The sequence below is a fragment of the Pinus tabuliformis genome, chromosome 2_1 (assembly GCF_031772625.1).
Source record: "Pinus tabuliformis cultivar Carrire ecotype Pingquan chromosome 2_1, CPIR1, whole genome shotgun sequence".
NCBI lineage: Eukaryota > Viridiplantae > Streptophyta > Pinopsida > Pinales > Pinaceae > Pinus > Pinus tabuliformis.
The window spans coordinates 527,623,690-527,649,488 of record NC_142299.1 but is presented as its reverse complement, the minus strand read 5'-3'; the positions used below and the strand labels follow the sequence as shown (position 1 = coordinate 527,649,488).

The 25,799-nt window shown below is 34.6% G+C and overlaps 1 pseudogene; it reads left to right on the top strand.

Annotated features, from left to right (window-relative positions):
* Positions 1–17,175: 17,175 nt before the first annotated feature.
* On the top strand, positions 17,176–18,276 carry LOC149201284 (putative serine/threonine-protein kinase WNK11 pseudogene; annotated as a pseudogene).
* The last annotated feature ends 7,523 nt before the right edge of the window (positions 18,277–25,799 follow it).

Genomic DNA, 25,799 nt, shown 5'->3' with positions numbered 1-25,799 from the left:
ACCACAAGTAGTTAACAATAATGTGATAAGCCCATTGTATTATATATATGGTATTGAGAGACCCATGGTATTGTATGTATAAAGCCTATATAGAGGCTAGAGACTCCCTATGGAGAGATGTGAAGGATTATTGTATTGGAAAACATATGGCTTGTGGAGTGTTCTCCTTCCTTAAGGGGTGATTGTATGGTGTTAACCTATCTGAAGGGTTTTGATTAATAAAGAGAAGAATTTCTATATTCAGATCTTGTTATTTATGGGCATATTTCTATTTTTATATATTTGTAGGTCAAATCTATTATAGGTGGTAGGCTTCATACATACAATACCATGGGTCTCTCAATACCATATATCTAATACAATGGGCTTATCACATTATTGTTAATTACTTGTGGTCCATTACATGATGCGGGTTAACCATTTTATTTATTAACTATGGCCTATTACATTATTACATTATTCCCTTGGGTACCTCCCTCTGTACCCCATAATAACCCCCCTAGGCATACTACAAAGACCTTCTTCCATATGCCCAATTAGTTTCATCCTCATGCCCATGGCTGATCCGAAACGACCCTTGTCACTGCAATTCTGACAAACTCTTAAGAAGGATAGCATTAACCTCTTCTTGCTTCTCTTGTGCCTGTATGATTTGGTCATTATATGCCTTACAACTCCTTATCTCTTCCTTTAAATTGCTCAATGTAATTTCCAAATCGGAAGGATTCCCAACACCATACTGCTCTTCAGATTCATAGGGAGAGTCCTTGTAGTCAACCATCTTGCTAGCCATTTGATATTTCTTCCTGTAATGCATAATATTTCAGATAAACAAAATCAACAAGATTACCAAATCAACATGATACATGTATAAGATAATCATAACAACATATATACATAAGCAAATAAATGTATCAACACATAAACATCACTCTACTTAGGGTCCGTTCATCCATGCAAGGCCATATAAACAATGCATGATATGACCTCATGCATGACAACCACCATTAATCCATTGTATACATTTCCACATGCAACCAACAGTATGCATAAACAATGCCTAATCAACTACACATACACATAAACACATGTAGTCGAACATAAGCAATGAGTTCTTGTAATCAACCTACAAGACTGATACATGTAGTCAAAGTATTCAAGAATGTAACCTAGCCTACAAGGATGTAAGTAGGTGACATAAAATCAACATGTAAGTGACACATAACCATATGAAACCAGCCACATACTCATGACAATTACATTTCACGAAATCAATATCAAATTCTCCATGATAACCATACTACAACCATAGTCAATCATCAAGCATATGCAACAAGCACATGAAGGGCAAGTGTAAGAGGCACACATGCAACTGACATGCATTCATGACCAACACACACTAGCCATCCAGTCCAAGAGTTGAAGTGCTCCGAAACGACATTTAGGAACAACCTAGTCCCACATCCACCCAAGTAACCATGCCCACTGGGGTAAACATGAGACGAGAGGATACTATGATCTTATTCGACCTCCTATGTGACCTTAAGGAAGTGGAATCGACGAAACTTCACACACAATCATCCAACATCATCAAAAAACCCTCAGGAGACAAGTCAACCACTCAAATAGCCTGTCCCTGGGTCTCACTGTTGTTCTAGATCTCTTAGGCCATAGTCGCTCTCATGCTATGGGAAAGGGAGCAACTAGAAACCCAAAGTCACTTGCACATGCTTTCCTTCTAGCGACCTGAGACAAAAGTTGTCAGTTCTGTGCCAGCGACCCCAGTCACTACCCATAATGGTATGATAGCTTAGAATCAGTAAAAATACAGGGAAACAATGATGTAAAAGCAATAATATGAAAAAGACCATAACCAAACCCCTACCAGGCATGGCATGCATTTCTCCAAACATATCATCAACATGTAACCTAGAAGTGTAAACAACAAAATTAAGTGTAGGGACCTCATACTTATTTGAGAATTGCTATGAACCATTGTTTCCTCATGTCATTTGCTGCATTATCATCTATTAGGTCATAGAAACATTATCCATTCCTATACAAGTAAGAACATGCTAAGAGCCATACATAGCTGCTGTCATAAAATATACATATAACCAACATAATAGGAACAAAAATACCATAAACATATCAGCCATCAAAATCCACATATACAATAGTACATTTCCACATGAAAATCAAGGGAATGAATTTCTCATTAATGAAGCAATAAACCAACCGGAGATGGGACTACCACGTTCCACCCGACCATAGATTGGTTGAGCCAAGTATCTCTTCATCCAATCACCCCCGTGCCATATTCCAAGCATGAATGTGGGACTCATAGAACACATCAAAAACACCGATCAACATGGATTCCACCGGAGTTCTCCGCCTACACCGTGAGGTATTTGAGTGCCTCCTAGTCTCTCAGGATTTACTATGCATCCACAGTCCGATATAGGGATCATTAGGCTCTACACAAATACATACTCTCCAGGATTTACTGTGCATCCCATCTCGGGATCACTAGGGCTAATGAAGAGAAAACACACCTCTTGGCTTTATCGTATATCTCTCCATTCACTGACAAGGATTCCTAGGCCCACCGAGGCACACAATATGGATTTACCACAACCCACATTCCAGTTCAGGGGTTACTAGGCCAGTGGCTTCGTTATCTTCAATCTGGTTTAGGGAACACTTAGGCCATGTGTTTGTCAATTCAGAGATCTACCCCACTCATCTTCAAATCCAATCTGGCCATCTCACATAAACCGTATGAGGGAACCCATCTCATCAAATTTATTAGGAAATGACAAGGTTAGGCTGAAAATACTGTTGCACCTAGAAAAACCCATGCCATGGTAGAAAAGAACCACATGCAATCCCATTCATGCCAAATCTAGCAAGGAAAATACACATGCAACTCATTACCTGCAATGAAGCTTGTTGTAGCTGCTTGATCCTTCCTTTCCCTGCTTGGTCTTTGCTTCCTCTTGCCTTCTTTGCCTTTCTTGCTTCAATGCGGAAGTGCTCCAAGAAAAAATCTAATTGTCCAAGAGTATGAGAGAGAGAGAGAGAGAGAGTAATGAGAGAGCTCCAACATTGAACCAACAAAAGCCATGAACTGGTCCTCAGAAGCCCTTTTATGAGTGAGGCTTCTATTTTCTTCATTTTCTATTATTTTCCTTCATTTTTCTCCTCACATGCAACCTGCGACCTTTCACCTCCTTTTCTCCTAATTTCCATTATTTTCATAAATAATTATGCCAAAAATTCCATTTTTCCTTTCCAAAGCCTTAGCCATTGGCTTCTCCAATTTCCTTAGCCATAACAACCAAATGAACACACCCTAGGATGTCTGGCCCAACATTCAACTTGGAATACATGTCCCATCGACCATGGTTATTATTTTTAACTTTTATTACATGGAATTTTCACCAAGGCTATTACAATCATCGAGGGTATATGGAAGGTGGTGCACCTCTATTATGGCATGTGACTTGGTTATTTTGGCAATTTGTTAGATGATGCTTGAGCTCAGATAGCAGTGTGAACCTCTGTGTTTGACATCTTGCCTTGGACTTGGGGCGCTTCCACCGCCGGTGCCCTCTCCCAACGTCATGGTAACTGAATTGGTTGCTTTCTTTTATCGTGTGTGGCCTCAAGCTTCTCCGAGAGGGATAAGGGTTTGGTGCATAGTAACTGGATCAAACTTGCGAGATTTGTTGTGGGTGGTTGGGTATTCAAGCTTTTAGCTCTCATCTATATCTCAGGGTAGTAGGTTTCCTATTCTGAACGACTCTCCCATGGGGTTCTGCATTTGTAAAGGTCTCCCGTGGTGGTGGGGTGTCTTCTCTTAGGGATTATGAGCAATGTTTTGTTTGCGAGGGGTTGGAATCTGCGAGTTGGTGATTAAATGTTTCACCCTCGGACTGGGTCTTGGTGTCTAGCAGCTTCCCTGGCTGGATTGGTTAATGCTTTTATGGCGTGGTTGGGGATTTTCCCTGTAGTCATAATTCAGGTGTGGGTTAGTATTTTCTTTCTCATTTTGCCTTTTCCTGGTGCCATTGGCCTTGCTACGATGCATTCATAGTTGGGCAATGCTCGTTCTCTCCCCCCGATTAAGCGAATTTCTGCCAGTCCGGAGTGGTCGAGGATCTCACTTGTAAGTGGAAATGGTGGAAGAGGTATCTCCATGCTCTGGGGGGGTGGTCACATTGTTGGCAAAGGAGGTCGGGCGACTTTCGGGGCTTGTGGTGGTCATGGTGGTTCATCGGTTGGTCGTGGGGGGACATCTCACAAATTTCGATGAGGGGTGGAGGGACACGGAAAAGGGGCATAGGCAACCAAGGGAAAGTGAGATGACCCAAGTGTGGAGTAATGACGAAACGTCATTGTTGTTTGGATAACTGTCCAGATTTGATCCTTTCTATACTGGACCGCTTGGAAACTTTGAGAGGGTGCAACATGAAGAACGTGTAGCACTTACTATTACATTGAACAAGATGCATTACTTCCAATGTCATGTTCAGGAACAAGTCGTGGTGGTATGGTGCAGTAAGAATTTGCTAACAGAGAAAGTGGAGAAGTTGGAGCCATGGATGGTGCACTTCGAAGAGCATGTATAGTGCCCCTTCCACCCTCCTCCTCCAGGGACTGCTCTGAACAATCTTGCTTCTATTACTTCATATGATTGAGCATGGTTATAGGAGTTTTTCTTGTTTTATATGTTTTTTATTTCTTTTCATCTCTAGCTGTTCTTTTGTTTCTTTGTCATATGCTGATCGCAGTAGTCAACAAACCTGGTCGGGGTGAGACTACCTGCATTTTGAAACCGATGTACCTCTTTTTTAATGAACTAATAGTATTTTGACTTAATTTTTTTATATAGTTTTTTATATTAAAGTATGTTTAATTTAAATGTATGTTTAATATATATAAATTTAATTGTAAGCTATCATACATCATACTCGCCTGCCTTAATTTGAACCTGGGTGGGGGGTGCTACAACGCATCGCCCTATTACATCGTGCACCGAAGTGCTATAAATTTAAAATTATTATTATTATTTAAAATTATCAATTAATTTTTGCATGAGAGTGAGTATTAAGCAACTTTATATTACACTTATTTTAATAGTTAATGTGAAGAAAATTTTGTTAAAATAACTATAACACAATCTAGAAGATAAATGATATTAGATGTGTATAGCTCTATAAGGAGCTATTTGGCCATGTTATTTTGATCTCTTAGATCTTGCAATTTGAAAAGGTAGATAAATGATATTACACTTGTACATACTTATAGTGGGCTATTTGGCCAAATTATTTTGATATCTTTTAGATTTTGCAATTTGGAAAGCTATTGATATGTATCATGTTTGTTTGAATAGTGGGTGAAAAATAAAATTATTTGGTTATTTTTTAGTTTTTGTATTATGGATTTTTTTTGTAATATGAAAATATCTTTGAGATAAAATTATTTGGATGTTTCTTAGTTTTGACAATATTACAGATTATTTTATATACAACATTATGGGTATTAAATTTATTGGCATTCAATTATTTTATATTTGATTTGTTGTAATTTATTTTTTATAAATTGGAAAATTAGTCAATTAAATATTATATATTTTGTTTAGAATATGAAAATTTAAAATATTGATATTGTATAAATTTTAGAAAATTATTGAAAATCTTGTAGATTATAAGGTGACATTTTTATATAATGTAATCTAATTCAACATTATAATTATGCATTTGGAAATTGAATCCGTTGTTTAGAATCAAGACATAATCCAAAATTAAAATAAGGCATGTAGAAGAGGCTAAGCTACTTCAACCACCTAATATGAAACATTTAGTAAAAACTCTAAAATAGGGCTATGTCATTCATAGGTAGCATAAGGAATTTAGACATTTCTAGTGGTGTAAAATATTAGAATGACATCTTAAAGCAAGAGTTAAGACGCAAAACAAATTTTGAGAAGTTAAAAAGAACTCAATGGTTCCAACTACCTACTTGAACTGAGTATTGTGGCGCAACACATGTTACCCGCTTTTTTTACTTTCACATACAATCACCAATTTATATTAAAACAGTCTTTATGATTTAGAGTAATATTTTTTTGACATGGTTAGACTTACTACGTACCCATTTTGCCTCCACAATTATTAGAATTTAAGTTGAATTTCCAAATGCTCTTTTTAATGAGATTCTTGTTGTGTAATACATTTACAAAATTACAAGTTATTTTTAATTAGATTTTAGTTGTGTAATACATATACAAAATTATAAGTTATTGATAATTGATTCTATTTTTATTGTAAGTTATTTTTTGTTTTCTTTGTAAAACTATGCTAATATATTATATATAGAAGTCAAAATTTACATCAGTTCAAAACAGAGAGAACCAGGCACCTGGTGTGTCAACCTGGAGCAGCTGAGACTGCAAGGTCCAAAGGACTAGACCATTCAAAAGAGCTAGCCCACGCAGGGGCGCCAACCAAAAATCTGAATTATCCCGCGCAGGGGAGACTGACATTACCCAGACCATCAACAAAGTTTCTAGGACACAAACAAAAAGCATAGAAGACAAAACTAAGCTAATAGAGACAGCATTAGAGACCAAAAGACCAGACAGAAGAGCCATGTAGACCTTGAGCTCGGGCATCGCTATTCTTCCAGTTGCACCTCTTCTACCCGGCACCAACCGTAAGCCTCCCTCTTTACAGCAGTGGGGGCAGTATCCATATGGATGTCTTCTGTTTCGCTGGTCCTCACCCTCTGATCCATCATGCTTTGCGAGACATTCTCCAGGTCTATGTCAGGTTCCTTTATTTCTTTCTCCGGTCCAGTATCAGGATCCTTTGTTTCTTGCACCGCGCTGTCAGCATTCCCCTGCCCACGATCATCTAGAGAGTCATTGTCTTCCTGGGAAGTTTCAATGAACAGAACCGAAACGTGCGCACTGATCTGGGGGCTGTTCATGGAACTACTAAAGTTCAAAATAGCAGAGCCGAAGGCGGGCAGGGAAGCCGAGCTCGAAGCACCAGCGTCCATGAATTGACTTGAATGCAGGGGATTAGCTCCAGTGGAGCGAATGCTATGGCAATGACAATAGTGGGTGGAAGTATCAACAACGGGAGTGCGTGAAGTTCCTCCCCTGGAGGTGCCTCGACGGCTAAGCATGTGCTGTCGAGGCCTCACCATCCTTGCAGGGAACGAAGGGATGAGATCCAACTCCTGTGCGTAATACAAATCCTTCCTATGAGGAGAGCGAACAGACTGCAAAATAACCCAAACAGACAGTGTGAGGATTCCGACAGAGACAGAGAGGTAGGGCATCTGAGGTTGCAGAGACCTGCCAGAAGGAAGAACCAACAACATTCCCTGACCCGACACAGTGACATGGTTTATAACCTCAACGACCTCACTCGCCATAACTGCTACCTCCAAGCGAGCCGAATAGCTGTGCAGGGCATTAACTCTACTATGTTGATTAGCCTTATACCAGCTTCCACTAACGCCTGTACAAGCCTGAGCCCCAACGTCTGCCACGTGATGGCACATGGTCGGCATGTGGCCAGCGGCATACTCCCGTCCCATCCTAACGAACACCCGCATCCGGGGTATTGTAAGTTATTTTTAATTAGATTCTAGTTATGTAATAAATATACACAATTATAAGTTATTGATAATTGATTCTATTTTATTATAAGTTTATGTTGATGTAATATTTCCCTTTTCATAATAACATAAGATAGTGGTACTTGTTTTTAAGCATATTTATATAATAAATATTTTACAATGAATTGGTTTTCTTTGAGTAATAGCTATATACCCCCTTACATATCACAACCATATGACTACCCCCACTTTTAAATTGTCTTTCCCTTAATTAATATGCATATTCCCCTATACATATCACAACCATATACCTATATACACCTTTAAATCAATTGTTTTTCCCTTATTAATTGTCATATGCCCTGTACATATCAAAATCATATATGTTGCCCCATTTTTAAAGGATGGAAACATAATTTAGTTTTCTCAAATTCATATTATAAAATTTCCATATTCAAAATGCATCTTTTGCAATGTGCTCATTTTGTCTTCTACAATGATTAGAATTCAATCACTAGATTCTAGATGTCTTTGTTCTTTGTTATATGGTAAATTAAAAAATTGTAAGTTGCTAATAATGTTAATATTTGTCTTTTTGTTTCTATGTAATTATTAGAATTCAACCATTACCTTTGTTCTTTGATACATGGTAAATTTAAAAAACTATAAATTGCTAGCAACTCTAATATTTATCCTTTATTTCTATTCTAAACGTATGTAAATATAATATTTTTCTTTAACAACATAGGACACTATCCATATTTAATTTTCAAGCATATTAATAAAATAAATACCTTACAATCAATTGCTTTTCCCTGAGTTAGTTGTAATAGTTCCTCTTATCTCACAAGCATATGCATAACCAATTGCAAAGAATAGGAACATGTTTAGTTTTTCAAATTGATAACCTTTACATCCTAAATTATTGATATAAAAAATACATCTTTTGCATTTTTTTTAATGAAATAGACTCAAATTTGTATTTTATTAACATATTTTGAAATTAAATTATACATTTTTTGCCTCCATCTATATGCAACCCATGGGGCTTAGGTATGATGTGGATGGATATTTTAAATTGTATACATTGGTTAAATAACATCATACATGCTTTTGTACCTAATATTTTTCATTGAACTTTTTAGATGATTTCCAATTAGATTGACAATTTCAAAATTTTTCGCTAGATAGATTGCTAAAACTTCAAAATCATTATTAGTTTTATGGTCTAGACCTCAAGAAAATTGTATTTTATGATTTCCTTGAGGTCCTTGAAGGGTCCCCCTAATCTCATTATCCCCCTACATGCCTCAAAATCTTATAATGTGAAGTTATGCCACATATTTTGACTGAATGAAGTTTCTGGATTTAGATTTGGAGAGGGCAGTACATCCACCACATCCAAGATCATGACATACATGATACAATAAGCTAATATTGTCGTAGACAAAATTTCTTTACAATTACAATAAAATAAGTAATGAACAAAAAATCATGCATAAGTTATATCATGAGCTAAGACTCATGAACAATGGGAAAATGTCCTTAGGGGTTTCACCCAATTCCAAATTGACCTAGATCATGTAAAAATTAATATAATTGTATTTCAATAATAAAAAAACGTTACAAGATTAAATGACTTATCCATACTCATCAATACATCCAAGTTATACCATACATATCTTAATAAACAATATATGAATGTACACCTACATCATCGTAAAATACAAATTAACTACGAAAAAAATATGATAACTAGTTTGATAACTAGCATTTTTGTTCAATCTATAAAAATAATATCTTGTTCAATTTATAAAAAAGAAATAGAATTGTTTCACATCAACATTAATGATCTTTTCTTTCACTATTCCTTAATTTTTCTAATTTAAAATTATGCTTTTCCAACCAATTATATTCATAAAACATCTAGAAACTTATAATAATAATAATAATATCCCAATAAAATTAAACACACTTATTTGAAAAACAAAAAACCACTTACATATACTACTTTATTACTAAAATTTATAAATTACAAAATTACAAAAATAAAATAAATATTTTCAGTTTTAATTATTTAAATAATTTTATAAAAATATACCTTTCAACGCATTGTTAACCATTATCAAACCAAAACAATGCAATACGTTGGAAAAGCTCATAACGAAAGAATCACTTTGAATGTGTGATTGTTTTTCCGTTATGGAATATCCAGGCCCGGTAATTATCCAAACAAATATTTTATGAATATGCATCTTTTCCAATACTTTTATGATATAGATTTAAATATATAATTTATTAAAATATTAAATTTGTTCCCAAATAAAATATATTTCATAAATATATTTTATTTTAGGTTTAGATTAGAAGTGAATATATATTATTTATTTACTATATATTTTTTTGGTTTATTTAATGGTTTATATATATATATAAAATTGTGATTTTCTATTAAATTTTCTATTTCATAATACAATTATTATATATTTTAATTTATGCATGTAAATAAGATGTATGACTCTTATCATCATCCCTCCCAAAAATCCGGCGTCTTAAACACCCTAGCTGTGAGGGCTTTTAGGATCTCTGACCCTGATCACATAAAGGATGAGATACATCACTTGACCTCTGTCTTCAAAAACATTGGATACAAAGAGGGGAGTATCACGAAAGCTATAAGAAGGGCACGGGATAGGGCCCTCTCTGAGCATCCCCCTGGAGACAAAAAAGATAATCAAGGGAAGGTTTACCTTCCATACATCCAAGGGATTACAGATAAGATTGCAAAAATTTTAAGGAGGAAGAACATTCACACTCAATTTACAACATGTGGAACAATAAGGCAAATAATGAGGTCGGTTAAGGATAACATTGATCGTCAGCAGCTCAAGGGGGTGTACAAGATCGATTGCTCCTGTGGCAAGAGTTATATCGGGGAAACAGGTCGATCTCTGAAAATAAGGCTTAAAGAACATGCCGCTGACATAAAGAATGAAAGATCCCGCACATCAGCCCTTGCTGAGCACTCGTCCAAAACCAAACATCAGGTGTGTTTGGAAAGCGCCAGGGTTATTGCAAGAGAAGACAACTATCATAAAAGAAAAATCAGGGAGGCCATTGAAATTATGAAATACCCTCGGAACCTCAACAGGGACAATGGGAGTGAAATCAGTGGAAATTGGCTTCCTCTGATAAAGCAAATAAACACCCCCCGAACCCTTGGAAGCTCAGGATCGGAAATAAAGGGTCTTGCATTCCGGGAGTTCACTTAAAACAGGTAAGCAAAAATTTATATAAGTATATAATAATTATATTAATTATATTAATATTAATTAGTAAAAATTAATTTATATTAATTAATTCTACTAATCATTCTAGTTATTTTTTTTATTAATTATATTATTTATTATATTAAAATCTTATTAAATCTTATAAATTAGGTTAATTAATTGATAAAATTTTTAAAATTTTAAATTATATTACTATATTAATTAACCTTTATTAAATTATATTAATTATATTAATATAAATTAATATAAATTAATTTATATTAATTATATTAATTATATTTTTTTTTTCTAGTTAAGACTAACCTAAGTACCCACCGGGAATTTGAACCCATTCACCATCAATCCAAAACCCTGTGGGCAATTATATTAATTATATAAATCTTATTAATTAATTTTACATTAATTATATTATTTTATAAAAATCTTATAAATTATATTAATTAATTTATAATCAAACTATATTAATGATTTTAATTAAATTATATTAATTATATTAATTATATAAATTAGAATAATTATATAAATTAATTATAATGTATTTATATTAATTATATATATTATATATATTAATTATAATAAATATAATTTAGTTATATCAATTAGTATAGATGAATTATAGTATATCTTTTAATATAAATTAGAAGGATTTTATAAATTAATATAAATTAAGAGGATTATATAAATTAAATATAATTTATATTGATATATTATTTAATTATAGTAAAAATTTAATATGTGTCCTTAATTTTAAATAATAAAAATCCTGTTCTAATAAATTGGAAAATAATAAATTATATGTCGGCCTTTATTTATGAATTTAGGGTTCTTGTATTTATTTCCAGGTCGCATTCTCTTCTCTCTCAATAATCTCTCATTCTTATTCTTTCAAATTTGTCCTGATGATGGACCCCCTTTGGGGTTTGAAACGTTGGCAGAATGAACTGAGAACTGTGGTTAATCCGGATCATGAATCAAAAAACTCCCACAGAAGTCTAAAATCTAACAAGATTTAGAAATTCAGTATTCATAATTTCTAATTATTATTATTATTATTATTATTTATTTTTATAAAATTTTAAAGAATATAATAAAAACATTTACGTTTACCATTATTATTAAAACACATTATTTTGTGTATATGTACGTAGGATTTAGAAATTTGCTACGCAATATATTATTATTAATTTTTTCTATAAAATTTTAAGTAATATCAAAATAATTTATTTATATGATTAATTAATAATTATTTTATATTTTATATTTTAAAATTTATATAAATAATTTTTTAATTTTAATATATATTATTAAAAAAGTTATTTTAATTAAAATTATTATTATTTTTTCCAAATCATAAACCTTTAATATTTCAAAAGAATATTAAAGAAATATGAACATGGAAATAATTAGGGAATTGAAGCAACCTAAATTTTAAAATTAAATTAAATTAATTATAAAAAATAAAAATAAAATGTGGAACAAAAGTTAGGAAATATCCCTATTTGCTCTTGTGCTTTTTATGAAGAGAAAAGAAAAGTCATCATACTTCTTATTTGTTCTTGTGATATGAGATTTGGAATTAATATATAAAATCGAAATGAAAATAATATGATTATATAAATGAAATAGAAAACTTCATCAAATTAATAAACAAATTTAATAGTTTCCATTTATATTGGTTTATTATATGTAATTCTTTACAATGAATTTTTCCTTGTGAATTATTATTAATCCTTAAGAAACTTTGATGTATTTGACTTTTATTGTTTATATCTCATATATTATTTAAATAAATAAATAATTCATGTGTAGTAACTATTTTTTATTTGTTACCTTTTGTTTTTTCCAAATCCAACTATGATCTTATTTATCAAATAAAAACACATTTCTTAAACATACTAAAGTAGAAGGTTTAATTTGACTAGCCAATTCTATATTACAAAATAGATTGAATTATCTTTCTCACAAATTTGTAGAGATATGTTCTACAATCTAACCAAATAAAAAGTAGTAAAATTATATAGTTTATTAATCAAATAGTAAATTAAATTAACTTATATTTCACATCTTCAACATTTGTAATGATTAATTTTCTTTAAGAGCTTTCTATATATTGATGGTTGAAAGCACTTCTAACAAGCACCTTAGGAGAGAGATCTACAAAGTCAACTAGATAAACAAGAAGGTCTTATGTATCAAAAATATCAAGAAAGGTGTCCTTAGCCTCTTTTTCCTAATCTTTTGGGAGCCAAAGTATGTTTAACAATGTTCAAGTAAAGTTGCTCTTTTCTCTTGACAACGCCATCAAGTTTAGAGTTAGCTTGCTCCCTCTGTTCCTTTGTCTACTAAGTTTCCATGGTAAGTTTGAATTGCATTTCCCTAAGGACCACTAAGTAACCTTCAATACTTTATGTTAATTCCTTAAAGAGATAATGTGAAAAATATAAAAGAATGGATAAATTAATGTCTCTAACCCATTAAAATGGAAGAAACTTCCATATGGGCCATAACCAATGGCTTCACTTGATTAGAAATAGATAGTTGCAAACAAGAGCTAGATAAATAGTCTACAAGACAGAACTATATTTGATCGAAGAGATAAAGAAATCATAGGATGAAGTTCAAGTTGATCCAAAAAAGTAGATAAGCGATGGAGAAGATAAAAAAAACTTCCTCAGTTTATTAATGAATCCAAGAGGCCTTATAAACTTACAAATTCTCCAATTCAAAAACCCTAATCTAGGTATGTATGTCACTAAAAGTTACAAAATTATATAAAATGGATATGCACAAACTCTAGGATAGAAAGAGATGCCTTGCTATGTAAGTCACACGATTAAATGATAGAATAATGTAGGTGCCCCTAGAAGGATGGGACCCCAAGAGGGTGGCACATCTCAAACATTGGATTGCCTAGTTGAGTTGGTTGGTTGAAGGTTGGGCCCTTAAGAGGGTAGCACCCCTTTAAACATTGTGCTGCATAGTTGATTTGGTTAGTTAGCTTCATCTTGAATTGAACCATGCCCCTTAATATCTAGGCTTATTGGATGGTTGAATAACTTCTTGGGTTGGATATGTTGACTAATCCCTCTTTGGGCAATGTGTTGGTGGGGATGTCTTTCTTCCTCATAATTCCTCTTAGTTTAAGTGGAAATCATCCTCACTTTCTCTTCATTTTGAAATGGTGTTAGGCAAATGGGATGAAAGGTGCAATGTATGAGGAAACCCACCTTTCAATGTATGAGGAAACTATTGTTGTGTTGAGTGATTATGATGTTAAGGAATGAATTGCTAGTTCGAAAAATGATGTACTTAGGCTATGAATGCTCCAATGAGATGGAAAATCCTTGGGTATCAAATAAAAAAATGCAATGAAGAGAATTTGTGTCAATGAGATAAAAAAATACAGTGTATGTAGGCTATTTGATCAATGTGAGAGTTTTATTTTTACTTAATCTAAAAGCAATGAGCTTGATCAAAGGCTTGGAGGAGTAAGATTATCTTTGAAATGTGCAAGCGAAGGTGGTGATGAAGGGAGCTCTTCTTTGGCTCAATGGTCTTATGATAATGAGAGTCTCCAACAATCACCACATCACACTACCATATATTCTTTAAGAAAGTGATCCCTAGATACATTGCTAGGGCTTCGACCTCATTATTAGATATATGGCCTAATCCCCAAGTGAATTTTATTTTCTAATTTCCTTGAGGTCCTTGAATGATCCCTCTACACTCATTATCCCCCTACATGCTTCAACAATCTCATAATGTTAAGCTACATCACATATTTGATTAGATGCAAAGTTGGTTATGTGTTTGCATTTGATTTTTTTAAGAGCCCAGATTTAGATATGGACAAGATAATACATCCACTCCATCCAAGATCCTGGCATCCATGCTATTGTAAAGTAATATTGCTGTAGTCAAGCCTTCTTTTTAACTACAATCATATAAGAATTTGAGAACAAATATTATGCATGAGTATAGTTTTATCATGATCTAAGATTCTTGAAAGGTGGAAAAATATCCTTAGGGATTTCATCCAATTCCAAATCGACCTACATCATGATTTTATTTATTTATTTATTTTTTATTATCATAGACCGATTTTTTTTATTTTGTTTATTTATTTATTTTTTATTATCATAGACCAAAACTAACGTGAACTTTCACTTTCTATATCATTATATTTCAATAATTAAAAAGAGTTTGTTACAAGATTAAACGACTTATCCATATCCATCAATACATAGAAGTTATACTATACCTTATCTTAACAAACATTATATGTTTAAATGTACACCTAGGCAATGTACAATACAAATTAACTAAAATTAACCATAAAAAAATGACAACTAGCATTTTGTTCAACTTTTAAAGAACAAAGAGAGTTGTATCACATCAACATTAATGATCTCTTCTTGTTTTCTTCCACGTTAAGGTTGTGATAAATTCAATTACATTGTATTCATATAACATCTAGAAAATTCTATTAACTTATAATAATAATGATAACAATAATAATTTATTTTTTTAAATCAAATAGATGTATGAAACTCTTTTCATTGTGAGACAAGGCAGGGGCCTTCACACAACAATTTCACTACTAAAATCTCTAAAAGTGTAAATAAATATTTTCAATTTTGTAAAAATTTAAATAATTTAAAATAATTACACATTTTTCTCTAAATAAAGGCACAATGTAGCTAGTAGATGAAATTTTTTTTTCACATTGAATTATTTATTATTTAAAATACGTTTTTTAAACCATAAATAAATTCAGCACCATAAAAATCTCTAGAAACATTCCATTTTTATAAATTAAACAACTTAAACAAATTTTATAAAAATTTCTTCCAAATTTTTAATTATATATATATATATATATATATATACTCTAAAAAACACCATCTCTTGATTAAACTAAATTCTATTTATTTATTTTAGTAAAGCAATCTATTCCATTTATATCTATATATTCTAAAATGGAATATCTATATATTCTAAAAAAACACACGCACATATATATATATACTCTAAAAAACACTATCTCTCGATTAAACTAAATTTTATTTATTTATTTTAGGAGAGCAATCTATCCTTAAACTAAATTTTATTTATTTATTTTATGAGAGCAATTTGTTCCATCTCTCAGTTAAACTAAATGTCATCTATTTATCTTATCAAAGCAAATAATTCAATGAAAATCAAAATCTATCAAAAACCTAGCAATAAACCACATAAAAAACAAAGCAATCCAGGAAGTTGGGAAAAGCTCACGAGTTACTCTGAACGTGTCAATGCTCTTTCAGTTATGGAATATTCAGTCCCCATAATTATCCAAACAGATAGTCCTCAGGGTGCTCTGCCTCTTATCGACCTAAATATTTTTTCGGTTAACGAGAACAGACTCAGCGATTTCTGTGGTTACAGATACACAGGTATGTTTTCTCCATGCTCCTATTTGTTTTTATAAGGTTGCTTTTCTGGATCTCTGTGTTTGGAACTCTGCACTGCAATGGTTCTGCTCAGAGTCTTATTTTTCGAGGATTCTGTTTATCAAAATAGTTTTACGAGATTTCTTTTCTGCCAACAGAATTTGTTTCTTCGTAGAACTAGGGTTTTGGATTTTCAGGGTTTGATTTCCGGGTAGCAAAAGCCTCCTATAGATTTATGGTGGTGTAAAGTATTAGAATGAGTTAGCATGCAAAACAAAATTTGAGAAGTGAAAAACATCTCAATGGTTCCAACTGCACACTTGAACTGAGTATCGTATTTAAAGCAATATTTTTGGGACATGGTTAGAATTACTTTGTGCCCATTCTATCTCCACAATTATTAGAAGTTCAATTGAATTTAAACTATAAGCTATTTTTAGTTAGATTTTAGTTATTGATATTTGATTCTATTAGGTATGTTTTCTCCATGCTCCTATTTGTTTTTATAAGGTTGCTTTTCTTGATCTCTGTGTTTGGAACTCTGCACTGCAATGGTTCTGCTCAGAGTCTTATTTTTCGAGGATTCTGTTTATCAAAATAGTTTCACGAGATTTCTTTTCTGCCAACAGAATTTGTTTCTGTGTAGAACTAGGGTTTTGGATTTCCTGGTTTGATTTAAGATTGCCTGGCAATTTTAATTTTTACACTTCAATTTATTGGGTAGCTTTCTGAATCTGGCGGCTCTGTTTTTTCAGTATCTCTGGAGCGAAAATGCTGTCAGTGTCGTCAGTAATCCCACAGGAAGCAAAGTCTTCTGTCTTTGCTGTCTGTTCGTCTTCCGAATTTAGGGAAAATCTCCATTTCTGTGTCTTCCTATAGCCCTGCAAGGGTTTCTGTTTATTAAATTCAAATTAGAAGAGGAACCTAATTTGGAGTTCTGGGGTTAGGATTTTCTTTCCTTTACAGGAGGTAGAGAAATGCCTAGTGTAGAATATGACACCTGTGATAAGGACAGGGAACCCTTTGTGGAACTGGATCCCACTGGTAGGTATGGTCGCTATGAAGATTTGCTGGGCCGTGGTGCCATGAAGAAGGTATACCGAGCTTTTGATCAGGAAGAAGGTATTGAGGTTGCTTGGAACAAGGTGCCTCTGCAAAACCTAGATGACGGTTCCATACAGAGGATCTATGCAGAAGTCCGTCTGCTGAAATCTCTGAGGAACAAGAACATAATTATGCTCTACAATGCATGGCTGGATAGAAAGACAAGTCATGTGAATTTCATTACCGAGGTCTGTACCTCAGGTACTCTGAGAGAGTACCGCCAGAAGCACCGTCATGTCTCCATGAAGGCTTTGAAGAATTGGGCACTTCAGATACTGGTGTACCGCCAGAAGCACCGTCATGTCTCCATGAAGGCTTTGAAGAATTGGGCACTTCAGATACTCGGAGGATTGCATTATCTTCATAGTCATGAGCCTTGTGTAATTCACAGAGATTTAAATTGCAGCAATATTTTTGTGAATGGCAATAGTGGCGTTCTGAAGATTGGGGATCTGGGTCTTGCCACTACACTGGGAAATGATCGTTGTGCACACACTGTGCTCGGTACTCCGGAATTTATGGCCCCAGAATTATATGAGGAGCATTATAATGAGCTTGTAGATATTTATTCTTTCGGCATGTGTTTGCTGGAGATGGTTACTTTAGAAATTCCTTATAGTGAATGCCGTAGCGTTGCTCAAATTTATAAGAAGGTGAGTTGTGATATAAGGCCTGCAGCATTGGAAAAGGTTGCCAATCAAGAAATGAGACAGTTGATTGAAAAATGCCTGGCGGCAGCACCGGTGAGGCCTTCTGCTGCAGAACTTCTGATGGACCCATTTTTTAAAGGAGTACATGCATGCACCTATTAGGTGCCAAGTTGTTTTACTGTACAGGATACATGTAATAGGTGCCAAGTTGTTTTACTGAACAGGATACATGTAATAGGTGCCAAGTTGTTTTACTGAACAGGATACATGTAATAGGTGCCAAGTTGTTTTACTGAACAGGATACATGGATTTCTGCCTATTTATTTTGCCAATTTACTTTTGAGATCTGCCCATTTTTTCAAGAGTTAATGCGAAGAAAAGTTGTTATAGATAACTGTAACACAATCTAGAAGATAAATGATATTATGTCTATACATTATTCTTCTGATATCTCTTACATTTAGCAATTTGGAAAGATAGATAAATGATTTTAGATGTGTATAGATTTATTGTAGGTTATTTGGCCAGATTTTTTTGCTATCTTTAAGATAAAATTATTTTGATTTTTTATTTTATTTTTTGTAATATGAAAAAGTATTATATCTACAGTGTTTAAGTATTAAATTTATTGACATTTAATTATTTTAATTTTGATTGGTTGATAATTTAATTTATTATAAATTTGTCAATTAAAATATTGTATGTTGTGTTTAGAATATAATTTTTTAAAATATTGATATTGTATAATCTTAGAAAATTATTGAAAATCTTGTAGATTATGAGGTTAGATTCTTATAGAATGCAATTTAATTCAATATTATAATTATGCATTTGAAAAATGAATCTATTGTTTTGAATCAAGGAATAATCTAAACTTAAAGTCAAACATGTAAGAGAGGCTAAGCTATTTCAACCACTTAATATGAAACATTTAGTAGAAACTCTAAAATATGGCTATGTCTTTGTAGGTAGGAAAAACCTCCTATAGATTTATGGTGGTGTAAAGTATTAGAATGAGTTAGCATGCAAAACAAAATTTGAGAAGTGAAAAACATCTCAATGGTTCCAACTGAACTGAGTATCGTATTTAAAGCAATATTTTTGGGACATGGTTAGAATTACTTTGTGCCCATTCTATCTCCACAATTATTAGAAGTTCAATTGAATTTAAATTGTAAGCTATTTTTAGTTAGATTTTAGTTATTGATATTTGATTCTATTTTTATTACAAGTTTATGTTGATATAATCTTTCCCTTTCCATAATAACATAAGAAAATGGTACTCGCTTTCCAAGTATATTTATAAATAAATATTTTACAATCAATTTGCCTTATTTGATTAATTGCTATATGCCCCATACATATCACAAACATATACCTAACCCCACTTTTAAATCATCTTTCCTTTAATTAATTGTCATATGTCACTATACAAATCACAATCATATGCTTATATACACTTTTAAATCAATTGTCGTTCCCTTGATTAAGTGTCATATGCTCTTGTACATATTAGAACCATATACGTATTCTCACTTTTAAAGAATGGAAAAATGTTTCAGTTTTCTCAGACTCATATTATAAATTCCCATATTCAAAATGCATATTTTGCAATGTGCTAATTTTGTCTTCCAAAATAATTAGAATTCAGTCACTTGATTCCAAATGCTTTTGTACTTTATTATATGGTAAATTTAAAAAATTATAAGTTGCTAAGAATGCTAATATTTATCCTTTTGTTTCTATGCAATGATTTGAATTCAACCAAAAGCTCTATTAGTTGTAATAGCCCCCCTTATATCACATGCATATGCATAACCAATTGCAATGTATAGGAACATGTTTAATTTTCAAATTGATAACTTTTACATCATAAGTTACTCATATCCAATAACATCTTTTGCATTTTTTTTTAGTGAAATGGGCTCAAATTTCTATTTTATGAATGTATTTTGAAATTAAAATATACATTTTTTCCCTCCATCTGTATACAACCCATTTGGAGCTTTAGGTATGATCTGAAATTGGAATGTACTTGTTTAAGGGTGCAAGGTATCCATTTCCAATAATTTCAACTTTCTGCAGCTGAATAGGTGATTATGTGTGTATGCAAGTTATGTATATTTGCTGTTTAAAACTTTATATCAGATTTGTTTACCATATAATCTTCAGCAAATAAAGACATCAAAATGATAAAGCAGTTCACCCCCTCCTGGGCTACATCTGCTGGACCAAGCCTCTCCAACTAGGCTTGTCCTCTTGTATTAAAATTGCTACAAAGGATAATACAAGAATATGGGTGTCTCAAAGGACAGATCTGACTGTAAATACAGAATCAGAAGATAGGAATTAGCTAAACATGCTCTTTCCCAAACACTAAACAGTGAAATTGTACCTTCATACAATACTTTCCCCAATTGGCCCTGATGGCTCTTTACACTTGAATGGAGAATTTCGAGGTGAAGATGACCTCAATTGGTTCTGAAACCTCTGCCATTAGACTCAGAAGGTCGAAAATAGCAGACATAGGCTTTTGAATCACCAAAAACGGATGAAAATAGCCCCCAAACAGCTCATGCACTGAAATGGCCCTCGTGGCCCTGAAAGCTTCCCTGAAGCTAAACAGTGAGAAGAATGCCTCAGAAGGCAAAACGAGCTGTATAAATGGATTTAGAATAATGAAAACCTTCAGGAATGGCCTTCGTTCCACATTCACTGGCTGCACAATTCCCAATGTAGCTCCCAAACTGATTTGGCCCTGGTGGCTCCTGGAACTTCCACGAAGCTAAAACACCTGTAAATGACCTCATATGGCTATGAAACATATGCCAATGGCTTCAGAAGGTCGAAGAGACCCAAAATAAAATAAAAATTCGTTCAAAACGGACTTTCCTAGCCAAAGTTATGGCCATTTACTCCCAACTGCCAGCTTGGCCTAACAAAACCCCAGTTACATTTAGTGACGGCCAGTTAAGCCCGCCAAATGTGGAGCGGCCGCCAAATTTGGGGGTCCACCAAAAACTCCGCCAACTTAACTACAGTGATAAATGCGCATGTGACCGGCATTTTCAGTTGGCGGTTAGTATTGGATTGCGTGCCAGGTGGTTAGTTCTAAGCCCACGGTTCCGCCTCCCGGTCATATGGTAAGGGGGGCTGGCCCTTAGGGGCTGGCCCCCTTTGGTTTCCCGCCATCCGAAATTTTAAATTCAAATATACTTCGGTCCACCAACCTTCCAAGTCTTGCTCGTGTGGTCTAATGGTAAATCAGTCCGCTTGTAATATGGAGGTCGTGGGTTTGAACCCCCATCCGACCACCTCAAAGTTTTGACATGCGCTCATGATATGATGACATCACCCAGGGCCACGTGGTGCCCTCTGGGCCTACCACGTGGCAGTCTCTGATTCGCTGGCCAAAAAGAATATTCCGTGGAATATTCTTTTTTTAATTTTTTTTAAAAATCCCAAAAACTAAGGGTTATTGGGCAAATTTTGTTTTTGGCATATCTTCCTCATACGGCGACCGTTTTTCGAACCGTTTGTGGCACCAGAATCGGGAGGATGAGCACTTTCCAGTCGTTTAGGTTCCAATCATGTCTGAGCACTTTCATTTTTTGACCATTTTACGACACTTGGTCCTGAGCTCCTGATCACACCTCCCAAATGAGAAGGCTTTTGGTCCCCAAAAGCTCACTGAATCTTTGAACTGAACTATACAGCACTTTAGGAACAGAAATATCCTCTCCCGTTCATCCAAAAGAGCATACTGATGCAAAAATGTCCTGCCTTGCCAACTGTCGTCATGGCAACTTTTCACTGCATAAGCCAACTCTTGTCGAATCCCGACCAAGCTTGTTCGCCAAACAAACTGAAAGTTTGCAGAAACCAGCAATGAAACTTGCTGATATATGAGCTGAAATCTTTCTCTAAGCATGTGGGTTTGCCACTGTCATGATGCCCATCCATGGCACCTCTGCTCCAGAAGAAGAACTGCCTCCCAAATGAGAAGGCTCTTACAAAGATGAAACACTTCATCATTTCTCCTCTTTACAATCTTGGAGAACAAATTAAATTTTTCCAAGTCAATATTACATTACATGCATGGTTAAAAATAAAGTAATCAACCCTTCAAGTTAATCACACATACATGTTTAAAATACAAGGAAATCATCATGATCCTTGTGCTCATGCATATCATTCTCATGCATGCAGTTTATCCTTCAACTTTCTCTTAAGTACAATCATAAGTACAAGATCCTCGATCACATGTACATGTACTTTCAAAGCTGAACTAAATATAACTTCTGCTGCAATAGAGTGAGTCTTATACTCAGCTTTTCCTTCCTACAACTTGCATTCCCTTAACCAAGAAATGCATTCAATCTAAAGACATGCAACTTCAATTGGATAAGAATTCTAACCATTTCTTACCAATCCATTTCAAAGGTGCTTCCTTTAACTGCACATAGATATCAACATGTGTATCATCCTTACACATATCAATGATGGAAACTTCCTTCCCATTCTTGCCATACTCTTTCTCCCATTTCTTCAACTTTCGTGGAAGCATTGTTGGATTCAGAGTCCAACACCTTTCAGTAGTATGTCCATGCTTATGGCAATAAGTGCAACACATGTTCATCTTCTTGATAGCATGATTTGCATTGTTCAATGGAACTTTGGCTTCTTGCCTCCTTTCCTTCAAAAGTTTCCTGCATGTTGCCATTCTTTTCCAACATCTAGAAACACTATGGTTAAACAAACCACAAAAAGAACATGCAATTCTTTTCCAATGCTTGTGTGGAATTTTTCCATGCTTTACATGATCAAAGGAAATATGATTGGAATCAAATTTATACCTTTGTCTTCCACCTTCATTACCTTCATGAGGAGATGAATCAAACGAAGAAGAAGCTCCTTTTGGAACACCATCAATCCCTTCAATGGTTTTAGAGCTTTCACAATTCTCTTGTTCAAGTGCATGCTTATGCACACCTTCTTCCTGCAAGGTCTGTTTCAAACTATTGCATTCCTCAAGGAGACAACCTTTACAACCTTGAGATAAAGAACCTGAAATGAAACTCCTTCTAGGAACTGTTTCAATTGCCTTCATGGCTGCTTTGGAACATTCTCCACAAGATTGTCCATAACCAAGACCCAAATTCTTAGGCCTTACCTCAACCATTATTGGCTCAACTATACCCTGTGCATGTTTGCCCAATCCTTGTCCTTCATATCCCATTTTGGACATCAACTTGGACCCTATACCTCTGGTATGTTTCTCAAAAGAACCAACATAAACATTCTTATGCGAATTTGAAGACAAACTAGAATTGTTTACCTCTTCTTCAAGCTGATACTTGGCTAAGGCTTCTTTGGCAACAAGGAGTTGTGTCTCCAACTCATGCATCCTTTCCAGCTTCATGTTTGCAATATGAAGTTGGCCTTCCATTTCCTACAATTGGTTAGTAAGAAACTGCTTCTCTTCCCTCATGGAATTCAACTGCTCTTGAAGTTTAGAGCTCTTTCTTTCATCCTCATACATTTCTATCACCATATTCAACATGATGAAAAATTCTTGCTTCAAGCCTTCATCAAAGAATCTTGTGAAGGAGGACGATTTTGAGAACTCACTGATGGAAGTCATTATAAAAATGAACAAACGAGCTTCAACAAACTCACAAAACAAGTAGTAAAGCAGTCAATCTTCAACACTGCTTAAGACACCTTTCAAGCTACACAATCAAGCTAGTGATGTCAGTCAAGCAACCTAGTGCTCTGATACCGTCTGATCTGATAATGGAATGTACTTGTTTAAGGGTGCAAGGTATCCATTTCCAATAATTTCAACTGTGAGCTAGACACTCCAAATGACCTCTAAAAATGTATAAACTTCTTATTTCTTATACAGAGATAGACTGTAGGGGCATTCACCGGACATGTCACCTCTAAAAAGAGGATGAGTTCCAGAGGCTACCTGGCCCTCTACAGGCTCTGCCTAAAGAAATAAACAAGTAAACACTTAGAAGTCTTTGACATACACATGCTTGAAGTTTAAGGTCTTGCGGAATAAGACAAACAACTTTCTGCAGCTGAATAGGTGATTATGTGTGTATGCAAGTTATGTATATTTGTTGTTTAAAACTTTATATCAGATTTGTTTACCATATAATCTTCAGCAAATAAAGACATCAAAATGATAAAGCAGTTCACCCCCTCCTGGGCTACATCTGCTGGACCAAGCCTCTCCAACTAGGCTTGTCCTCTTGTATTAAAATTGCTACAAAGGATAATACAAGAATATGGGTGTCTCAAAGGACAGATCTGACTGTAAATACAGAATCAGAAGATAGGAATTAGTTAAACATGCTCTTTCCCAAACACTAAACAGTGAAATTGTACCTTCATACAATACTTTCCCCAATTGGCCCTGATGGCTCTTTACACTTGAATGGAGAATTTCAAGGTGAAGATGACCTCAATTGGTTCTGAAACCTCTGCCATTAGACCCATAAGGTCGAAAATAGCAGACATAGGCTTTTGAATCACCAAAAACGGATGAAAATAGCCCCCAAACAGCTCATGCACTGAAATGGCCCTCGTGGCCCTGAAAGCTTCCCTGAAGCTAAACAGTGAGAAGAATGTCTCAGAAGGCAAAATGAGCTGTATAAATGGATTCAGAATGATGAAAACCTTCAGGAATTACCTTCGTTCCACATTCACTGGCTGCACAATTCCCAATGTAGCTCCCAAACTGATTTGGCCCCGGTGGCTCCTGGAACTTCCACGAAGCTAAAACACCTGCAAATGACCTCAGATGGCTGTGAAACCTGTGCCAGTGGCTTCAGAAGGTCGAAGAGACCCAAAATCAAAAAAAAATTCGTTCAAAACGGACTTTCCTAGCCAAAGATATGGCCATTTACTCCCAACTGCCAGCTTGGCCTAACAAAACCCCAGTTACATTTAGTGACGGCCAGTTAAGCCCGCCAAATGTGGAGCGGCCGCCAAATTTGGGGGTCCGCCAAAAACTCCGCCAACTTAACTGCAGTGATAAATGCGCATGTGACCGGCATTTTCGGTTGGCGGTTAGCATTGGATTGCGTGCCAGGTGGTTAGTTCTAAGCCCACGGTTCCGCCTCCCGGTCATATGGTAAGGGAGGCTGGCCCTTAGGGGCTGGCCCCCTTTGGTTTCCCGCCATCCGAAATTTTAAATTCAAATATACTTCGGTCCACCAGCCTTCCAAGTCTTGCTCGTGTGGTCTAATGGTAAATCAGTCCGCTTGTAATATGGAGGTCGTGGGTTCGAACCCCCATCCGACCACCTCAAAGTTTTGACATGCGCTCATGATATGATGACGTCACCCAGGGCCACGTGGCGCCATCTGGGCCTGCCACATGGCAGTCTCTAATTCGCTGGCTAAAAGGAATATTCCCCGGAATATTCCGTGGAATATTCTTTTTTTAATTTTTTTTAAAAATCCCAAAAACTAAGGGTTATTGGGCAAATTTTGTTTTTGGCATATCTTCCTCATACGGCGACTGTTTTTCGAACCGTTTGCGGCACCGGAATCGGGAGGATGAGCAATTTCCAGTCGTTCGGGTTCCAATCAGGTCTGAGCACTTTCATCTTTTGACCATTTTACGACACTTGGTCCTGAGCTCCTGATCAAGGTATGATGTGGATGGA